Here is a 9,522-nt window from a genome sequence, read left to right on the forward strand (position 1 = left end):
TATTGTATCTCTGTATAACCCCCGACATCAACTTCATACATCTGACAAACATCATCCTGACATTTACAAACTGTCAAAAAATATTGGTAAGTCCCTATATAAGTACTCTGTAGCTCACACCTGGAACTCCCTTCCACTTGAAATAAGAATTATCCCCCATAAGTTCCATTTTAAACTACAACTCAAACACTACCTTCTTAAGACCTGGACCTGCCCTTGCCAAGCTCTGACCTGATCTCTAACTGATTTCTTCCTAAATTCTACTTTTGATTACTTTTAAGTTTCTCTCTTTTCATCTGCCTTTCTTCTTTGCTCTTCTTTACAGTATATCTACAATCAGGTTCTTGTAAATATTTGTACTCTGGCATTATCCTGCCGCTATTGTATTGGATTTTTTTGAAACTTGTATATAAATATATTGTCTGTGTTGATTTCATTTTATGTAAATGTTTCTTGTCGATATTACTATTGTACTTTTTAGCGTTTGTATTAATTACTGACGTGATGTTGTTCTATCTCGCCATTCATTCTTTACTGATGGGTTCAGAGCCAATCCTCGGCTCCGACTCAGTCAACTGCAAAAGCTCAAGGTCTTCAACCAGCTCGAGGCCAACTCCCTATCCCATGATGCACCCTGATCTTCCCTTAGATCGCGGTTGCCGCTGAAACTTGATCGGACATTCACCAGCACTGGCCAGTGAATAACTTTTCTTATTTCAATATTATAGCTTTAGTTTTTGGTAAAATTTAGTAAATTAGCATTAATAGTAGTTAGAGTATGTAGGCTTGTGCTTATAGTTATATTGGATTAGATATTTAGTCTTTAAGGCCGTTGTTTTGTGGTTAGGCCTTCTATTTTCCCTATCTCTCTTAGTGTGTTTGAGGAATTAGTGGCCACATTTTTCTTTTAGGCCCTTTAATTCTTCTTTCTCTTAATTTAAAGTGTGTGTTAGCTCTTTAGTAGAGCATATAGATAGATATTATAGCATAATTAGTGTGTTTATTAGTGTTAGCAAGTAGTTTTTCATGGGGCATAGAGATTCTTCTCTATTAGAGTGTGTGTTTAGCCCTTTTTTTTTTTTTTTTTTTTTTTTTTTTTTTTTTTACAGGACTTATACTTACATTTTCTTTCTATTCACTAAAGTAGTGGCAATTTTTTAGGCCATTAGGTTTCTATTTCTTATTAGTGTTAGTGTGGTGTGTTAGAGTGCAATTGCAGCCCGTATTATTTACACAGGGTGTGTAAATATTTTGTGTTTTTTCATTAGTTTAAACCCTTCTTACAAGGCTTAAATAGTTGTTGGTGTGTGAATTGCTTGTGGAAGATGTCACACCAGGAGAAAGAGAAAGCCAAGTCTGGCTTTAAGAAGTGCCCTAGATGTGGGCAAAAGATCTCCTTAACAGATGGACATATTGAATGTGTGTACTGCTTGGGTGAGGTTCACCTCCAAGAAAGCTACTCTATATGCCACTCCTTTAGCTCAAGAGTGTTGCATGAGAGGAAGTGAAATTTGATAAAATTCTACCTACATCATCTTTTCAGGAATCCTTGGATAAGCCAGATAAACACTCAGAGAAGACAGAGCCATCAAAATCTCCATCTACATCAAAGTCAGCTTCCAGTAAAGCATTGACATTGGTTCCAAAGCCTTCGGAACCAACTGTCATTATGGTTCGGAGCCAGTCCTCGACCTTAGAGCCTGTATCTCCAATCTTAAAGTCTCCTATACTACAATCTGTGGCCTCGTCGCATTCCTCACGGGCCTCAAGTAGACTGTCTGATCTGGATGTGGGCTTTGTGGTGAAGAAGCTCCTACAGATACTGGTGCTAGCAAAAATTTTATCGGCACCAACCCAGGGGGCTTCGGAGCCGATTTTAGTTCCTCCTAAATCTTCTGTTCCTTCTCCGAATTGCATGGATGTTTCGGATTTGGAGAGCACAGAACTGATAATCGTGGACCCTTTGGGTCTGACACTTTCTATAGGTTTGTCTGCCTGACTGCCTGGATACACTCTGTGCCGACTGACGGATCCTGGGGCCGACACTCACTGGTCAGGTCTGGGGAGGATAGTTGGACCGACTTTACCTCTCGGGGCCTCGGCTCGGGTGAGCTCAGTCCCATCCTCTGGCTCGGAGCCCTCTGTACCGGTGCAGACGATTTCCATTGGATCTTCGGATCAGAGGGATTCTTCTCGTTGGGAACGAGGGGCCTTTGAAGCTATGATGAGGGCTTTGTCTGCCCCGACAACCACTCCATCAGTTCAAGCAGCTCCCTCCCTGAAAGCACTGGTCTGCCTCTTCTTCACATACTCCTTTGAAGCGTAGAGATCCTGAGCCTCAGGAAGCTCCACTAGGTGAGCCATGTTCTTCTGAGACCTCTCCAGAAGCCCCCACTGAAGAAGTGCCTAAGAAGAGACTCTGCAAGAGGAAGCATTTGGAGCCCCCACAGGAGTCATTCACTTCGGATACTAACTTAGATGAGTCCAAAGGGTCCCCACGGTCCCTCTCAGAAGAGATCTCCTTTGCAGATATCTTAGAGATTCTTAAACATAGGGGTGGCTGGAAATCCCTTAACCCTTCTGATGATGAGTCAGTTCTGCTGAAGGCTTTCTGATCTCAGCCCTCCACCTCTTGGGTGTATCCACCCTTCGATGAGTTGCTGGAATTACTCACTCGAAGGACGTGGGAGTCCCCAAACACCACGGAGCCTGTCCCTAGGAGGCCTAACAAATTTATTACCAGCCCACAAGACAGACTTTACCTTACCAAAGGAGTTGATGCTATGGTGGTGGCAGCAGCCACCAAGAAGGAATTATCGGAGACGACTTCTACTCATCCTCCTCATAGAGAATCTAGGATTATGGACAGATACGAGAAGCGTATGTTCAGTTCAGCGACCTTTGTCCTTCGATCGCTGAACTACCTCACACATTTTACCAGATTGCAAAGGGATCTCCTGAATGAACTAGGAGATACCCTACAGGGTTCAGTAGCTGTGGGAGTTTCAAAGTAACTTCCATGCGTCTGTTGTCTTAGGTAGCTGATGGTACGAGCAGTGCAGCGAGTACAGGAATCGCTCTCAGGAGACATTCCTGGATGCGCTTATGTCCCTTTGCGGAACCCTTTAAGTCTTCCTTCATTAACACCCCGTTTGACTGTTCGTCCCTTTTTGGACCTAAGGTTAAGGAAACTCTCTTACCAGGAGTGAGAAGGACCTTGTCTGCCATCAATGTACCTTTTTCTACCCTGAACAGTCCTTACTCCAGAGGGAGGGGAGGTGGAAAGATATGGTTCCGGAAGTCTCAAGGATCTTTCCAAAACACTCGTGTTGACACCCCCTCAATAGGCAGAGGAGGGGGTAACAATGGAAGATGCCATCCACGCAGCAGAGGGGGTCCACAGAACCAGTGCGACAGAGAGCAGTTCTTTGGCAAGCCCCATCAGTGCTCCTGAGAGGTGGCCCGACTGTCCATCTCTGGAGGCAGTTGTGGGACACCTATCTTTGTACCTAGATGCCTGGCTAAAAATAACAAAAGACAGCTGGGTACAAAGCATAATATCCAGAGGGTACTGTAGTCCCTTTGCCACCTCACTCCCTCTAATAAAGAAAATTCCAGACATTCTGCCAACTCACACGGACATAGCAGCCTTAGAGGTCCAAAGGTTGCTGGACAAGAGTCATCCAGCCAGTCCCAGCAGACCAAAGCAGATCCGGAACTTACTCAAGGTTCTTTTTAATTCCAAAGAAAACAGGGGACTGGAGACCTATTCTGGACCTAAGCAGACTAAACAAGTCAGTGAAAAAGACGAAGTTCCAGATGGTCACGCTTCAGTCAGTACTTCCATTTCTGGGGAAAGACAATTGGATGTGCTCTGTCTATCTTCAGGTAGCGTATTACCACATAAAAATGGACAGACCATCCAGGGATTATCTACACTTCCGGCTGGAAGCCAGCCATTACCAATTTCGCGCTCTGTCCTTTGGTCTCACTACAGCTTCCAGAGTGTTCACCAAGTGTATGGCAGTAGTCACTGCTCACCTGAGACAGTTGGGATTTCAGGTGTTTCCATAGCTAGACGTCTGGCTCCTTACTGTCACCACCAAGCATCAACTCATTCATGCGAGGGACACAACCTTACACGTATGCAATCAATTTGGGATTACCATCAACTCAGAAAAATCTGCCTTATCGCCATCGCAACAGACAGGCTTCATAGGAGCAAAACTAAACACAGTTTCTATGACACTAAGTCTGCCTCCAGAAAGAATTTCTCTTTTACGAGAATAAGTATTGATGTTCTTCATTCCACATTGCTGCAGTCCTAACTATTGGGTAGTCCGCTGTCCCAGTCGGCCCGAATGCCAAAGTATATGGCTGACGTCGGTCAAGGCGCATTAGACTGACGTCAGTACGTCAGGGTACTAATGCGCATGACCGACGCCATATCCTCAGTCTTTTTTGCCGCATGGTCCGATGCAGAAGCAGTTTTGCGAGTGCAGGTTGGCGTTCTGAAAGTTTCTGAAGTCGGAGTTTCAGACCGAATCAAAGTTGGCTAAGTACCCCGTTGGGGAATATTTTGGTTTTTTCTTGCCTCAGTATTTAACCGGATGTCAGAAAAAGTGAATAACTGTATTTCTTGTGGGAAACAGATACCTCATAGGGATTACCATACTTTGTGTATACCTTGTTTAGGGCCTGAGCACGACGTTGTTGGATGCCGCTCTTGTGCTAGATTTAACAAACGCACTATTAAGAGAAGGTTAGACTGTGCCAGGTTAGTTTTGGGAAGCGTTGTAATTATAAAATGCCGCCGGATGCTCCGCGCCGCTTCGCCAAAAGCGCAAGGACAAAGCAGCAAAGCCTAGAGTGGAAGAACCGACAGTCCCGGACGTCGGTTCTTTAGAAGGCTCAGTGGAGCCGGAGGTTCTGCCAGGAGTTTCTTTGGAGTCTCAGGGAGAGACTTTACTGTTACAGGATGTGTCCTCTCAGGAAGTAGGCCAGGCTGAAGGGGCTTCTCAGGTGGCTGTTCTTCCCTCTCTTCCTAAGGTGGTTAGAGCCTCCCCTTCTGTTTCCACGGCTTCTTTGAGAGGCAGGCCAAGTTTAGCTTCAGTGGGGGTTTCTCCTAGTGCTTCAGGGTCTTTGCCTAAGAAACATATGCTTAAAATGGCAGAGGATTTGATTACAATGATTAGAGGTTCTATGCCCCCTCCTGATAAGAGGCCTAGGGTGGAACCTGAGTTTGAGAGTTTTGAGCAATGTTCGGAGGCTTCTGAGTCTTCGGCTGAAGACTTGCAGGAATATCCTCCTTATTCTGATTCTGATGTGGATGATTCTACTCCTTCAGCTTCTCCTCCTGAGGATTTTTCTTTTTCAGAGACTCTGCATTCCATGAGGGAGCATTTTAAATGGGAAGGTCAAGATTTCTCTGATTCCAGGAAGAGGCTTAGGGAATTCTTGTTTTTACCCCAGCATAGGCCTTTAGCTATACCTCCTGTTCTGAATGTGGTGGAAGATGTTTCTGCAGAGGCTTCCTGAATCCTGATTCTTTGCCTCCTGCCCCAGTTAAACCGGATAGGTACTATAGGGTGCCTGAAGCTCATAAGTATCTTTTTAAGAGTCCTAGGGCAGACCCGGAAACTGTCTCCCAGGGGCCTAAAGGTGTGAAAGCTTCTGTTGTTAAAAATCCTGTTCCTCCTGATAAAGAGGCAAGGGCTTTGGATAGATGGGGAAAGAAAGTGTATACTTCTTCCACTTTAGCCATGAGGGCGTTGAATTGTCAGTTTCACATGTTAAAATATCAGAATTATCTCCTTTCACAATTGAAGTCTAAGGTGGATGCTCTGGCAGAAGGTATTGAGTGTAAAGAGTTGCAGGATTTAGTTCATGTGTCTGAACAGGTGGGTAAGCATTCCTTGCAGTGTGGTTTTGATGCTGTGCAGGCCTCCTCGAGGGTGGCTGCCACTGGTTCTGTTCTTCGTAGGCACGCCTGGTTGAGGGATCAGAATTTAGCTGAGCATGTTAAAACAAGGATTTTGGATGCTCCTTTACAGTCTGATGTGTTGTTTGGTTCGCCTGTGGAAGCAGTTTTAAAGAAAATGGAGGACAAGGCTAAGTCTATGCAAACTGTTAAGGGTTTTCTGCAGGTTCAGCCTCCGAAGTTTAGTAGAAATTGGCCTACTAAGGGATGGACATATCCTGCTTATGATTCCCAGTCTAGGGGTAGGTCTAGACGTGGTAGGGGCAGAGCTCAAGGTTCTTTTAGGCCTAGAACAGGGAGTTCACCTGCTCAGTCTTCTGGTGAGGGCAGGGGTCAGTCCTTTCGTAAACAGACCCAATGACCTACCTTTTCAGCTGCCAGTTCATTCTCGCCTGGCAGCACCTTTGGGAGGAAGGCTGGCTCTTTTCAAAGAAAATTGGGATTTAATTACCCAAGACAGATGGGTTTTGGATATCATTCACCACGGTTACAGGTTTTATTTCCATACCTTGCCTCCTTTCAAAGGCATGCCAGACATTCCTCCTCTACAAAGAAAAGAGGCTCACAAGCAAATTTCTCTGTTGCTCCAAATAGGGGCCATTCAGCCAGTTCCTGTGCCAGAAAGGGGCCTAGGATTTTATTCTCGCCTGTTCCTAGTACCAAGAAGGGGAACACGTGGAGACCAATTTTGGATTTATCTATCCTCAACACTTATCTGGACATTCCCAAGTTCAAAATGTTGACGTTACAACAGCTTTTACCTCTGCTGGGCAAAGATCACTGGATGGTAACTTTAGATCTCAAGGAAGCTTACCTTCATGTGCCTATCAGACTAAGTTGCAGGAAGTATCTGCGTTTTCGAGCTGGAAATTCTCATTATCAGTTCTCTGCATTGCCCTTTGGCTTATCTACTGCGCCCAGAGTATTCACAAAGGTTCTGGCTCCAGTGATAGCTTACTTCAGGCTAAAAGGAATTCAAATCTATCCTTACTTGGACGACTGCCTGATTCTGGCTCAAGAAAAGGAAGACCTTTTACAGCATTTGGAATTTGTGGTAGCAGTGCTAAGATGCCTAGGGTATTCTGTGAACGAAATAAAGTCCAGTCTAGTACCCTCTCAAGACATGTGCTTTCTGGGTGTGAGACTGAATACAGCAGCCCAGATGGCCCTTTTAACCCCGGACAAACAACAGAATCTTTCCAGTTACTTCCATCAACTATCTCTTCAGTCCGGGCTGACTGCAAGGACAGTCCTTCAAGCCTTAGGGTTCATGGCATCTTGTATTCTGGTGCTTCCCAATGCCAAACTGCATATGAGGAAGCTGCAATGGTATCTCAAAAATGTATGGACACAGCACTGCCAGGATTTGGACACTGTCATTCAAATAATACCTTGCATTCAAAAGGAATTTTTGTGGTGGGCTCAGGAATGTCACCTAAACAAGGGACTCTCTGTGACCCGGCCAGAGGCGAGTCAGATTCTAACGACAGATGCCTCAGACATTGCTTGGGGAGCTCATCTAAATGGAAAGTGGATACAAGACAAGTGGCCTGCCAGACTACAGCATCTACATATCAACATGAAAGAGATGTTAGCAGTCCAGTTTGCATTAATGGCTTTCAAGGAGTTACTTCTTCCAGGGCAGGTGTTGATTCTAACAGACAACACAACTGTCATGTGGTACATCAACAAACAAGGGGAACACATTCTTACCCGTTGTGCAGGCAAGCAATGATTTTATGGGAGACTGCGCTCAGCTTGCAACTAACTCTTCAGGCAAGGTTTCTGCCGGAGCACAGAACTCCTTAGCAGATGTGTTAAGCAGACAAATCATGGATCCCCACGAGTGGAAACTGGATCTTCATGTATTTCAAAATTGACAGTGTCATGGGGAACTCCAGACATAGATCTGTTCGCTTCTCCACTAAACCACCAGCTGCCAAAGTTTTGCACAAAGAGGTTTCATCACACAGCTTGGAAAGTGGATGCTCTTTCTTTCAGTTGGAAAAATCTTCATGTGTATGCCTTTCCACCTCTGCCTCTTCTCCCAAAGGTGCTCCTAAAGGTCAGACAAGACAAGCCAAGGATGATTTTAATAGCTCCAGATTGGCCTCGCAACACTGGTACCCATTACTGAGGAGTCTGGTAAGGAAGCCTCCATGGCCTTTACCTTTGATTCCACACCTGTTGTCTCAGAGGGACGGTCACCTGCTCAATGTCAAGCTTCACTCTCTTCATCTAACAGCCTGGCATATTCTGTTTTGAAACACAGCAGGTCTCAACTTCCTCAACAAGTTTTAAATGTAATTATGGAAGCCAGAAGACCTAGTACAAGGAAAGTGTACGCAGAAAAATGGAAGAGATTTTATTTTGGAGTGCAGCAAACAATTTGGAGATTTCTGAGCCTAATTTGAGTGTGGCTCTTCAATATCTTACTGAGTTATTGGACAAAGGTTTGTCTTTCTCTTCCATTAAGATTCATGCTGCAGCAATTTCAGCTCACTATGATTGTGACCCACCATTGTTTTCGCATCCTTTGTTCAAGCAATTTCTTAGAGGGGCAAAGAATATAAGACCCCACGTAGAGCTCCTACTCCTGCTTGGGATCTCAATTTTGTGTTGGAGAAGCTTACACTACATCCTTTTGAGCCTGTGGCTTCTGCTGAATTGAAATACTTGTCATGGAAGACTGCTTTTTGTTGGCCATTACTTCTGCAAGAAGGGTTTCTGAATTGCAGGCCCTTATGGCGGTAGAGCCTTTTTTGATTTTTCAAAAGGATAGGGTATCATTACGTACTAATCCTTCCTTTATGCCTAAGGTGGTTTCTAGTGTGGCTTTAAACCAAACTATTCATTTGCCTACTTTTTATGCAGATCCCCAAAATAAAGGGGAAAAGATTTTGCACACTTTAGATGTGCACAGGCAATTGCTATTATTTAAGCAGGACTAAGGATTTTAGGCAGTCTCAGCAGTTGTTTGTTTCTTTTGCTTTGAGTTCTCAGGGCAAGCCTGTGTCAAAACAAACTATTTCTAAGTGGATTGGGTTTTGCATTGCATTTTGTTATTCCCATCATGGCAAGGAGATTCCAGCTGGGATTAGGCCTCATTCCACTAGGGCTACTGCCACTTCAACAGCATTTCTAAGGGGTGGCAACTAAGGATATTTTGGAGGCAGCTACTTGGAGTTCAGTGCATACTTTCTCTAAGCATTATCACCTTCCTCTCTACTCTAAATCTAGGGCTGGTTTTGCCACAGCTATTTTGCAAGGCATGTTGTCAGCTCCTGCTTCCTTATGATTTGCCAGCCTCCCTTACCTCTGCTTTGGGATTCTACCCAATAGTTAGGACTGCAGCAATGTGGAATGAAGAACATAGTACAGTTTTGTACCTACCATAAATGTAGATGTTCGAGGATCCACATTGCTGCAGTCCAATTTACCCTCCCTCCGTCCCCTCTGTGTTTAGGGGTGGTTGTGTAGGTGAGGTTATACTCTGGTAATTTTGTATATATTGTACATATTTTTGGTGCAGGAATGTTTGG

This window comes from Protopterus annectens, chromosome 1.part2 (genome assembly GCF_019279795.1).
Source record: "Protopterus annectens isolate FY-2018-M chromosome 1.part2, PAN1.0, whole genome shotgun sequence".
NCBI lineage: Eukaryota > Metazoa > Chordata > Ceratodontiformes > Protopteridae > Protopterus > Protopterus annectens.